Raw genomic sequence first — 1,013 nt, forward strand, 5'->3', positions numbered from 1 at the left:
ATTAATTTTAAACAAATAAAAAAGAAAGAAATATAATTGTTCAGCCCCAATATATCGAATCTGAGCTGTGTTGGAGCCGTTGCTTGGCATGCCTTCAGTCGACAAGGGGACACATAAAAACATCAGTGCCCGAAATACTTCTCCCATGACACTTATGACACATGTCTCTAGAGTGTTTCTTCAGTGGCGTTACGGTACTCCTCTTTAACACTTCTCTGTGAAGGGTATAAAAAAACATCCTTATTTTTAGATGCTAGTTTTTTAATAGACTTTTTGTTTTGTTTTTGGGAAGTGTTTTACGGCGCTCGCAACTGCATAAGGTCATATGAGCGCGCGAAACACTTTAAACATTTTCAGTTCATACGACATTTTGTATTTTGCCCGGGTGGCGGCCGAAGCCTACTCTTATCGATTTTGGGACCACCAAGGATCTTTAACGTGCGCAACTTGCACACGGGACTTCTGAGATTTTTCGCCCCTGTCCGAGAAGGCTAGGTGTAGATCTTTCCTACCATAAGATCAGGGGTGTGGCGGAAAGACAGCAGTAAGAAGGAGCCCAGGAGTAGCAGTAGAATGGCTGCAGAAAGAGTCAGGAGCCCAGAGGAGGGGGCAAAGGAGGTGAGGGGGCGGGTGCAGAAAGTGGAGACGAAAGCAGACGACAGAACATTGTTCTAGAGCAGGAAAGGATGTGAAAGGAGAAAATATTAATGAAGAAAATTTTCCGTCGTTGTCCGGATTCAAACCAGAGACCTATTGAAAGAGAGGCAAAAACCTTAACCTCTAAGCCACGAGAGCAGCATTTGAATTGATAGATCTGTTGGTGAAACGTAACAGGAAAAGTCGCCACAGATAATAATATACAAACACCCGTTACGGTGATGTTGCAGTCAGAAGGCGGGAATTCGATCCCATTTCTTTTTGGGATGCCTAATGATGTCAAGACACTCAAGTATTGGACTCCAAGAAAACAGCCTACACACACACACACACACACACACACACACACACACTCA

Source organism: Aplysia californica, unplaced genomic scaffold (genome assembly GCF_000002075.1).
Source record: "Aplysia californica isolate F4 #8 unplaced genomic scaffold, AplCal3.0 scaffold00450, whole genome shotgun sequence".
NCBI lineage: Eukaryota > Metazoa > Mollusca > Gastropoda > Aplysiida > Aplysiidae > Aplysia > Aplysia californica.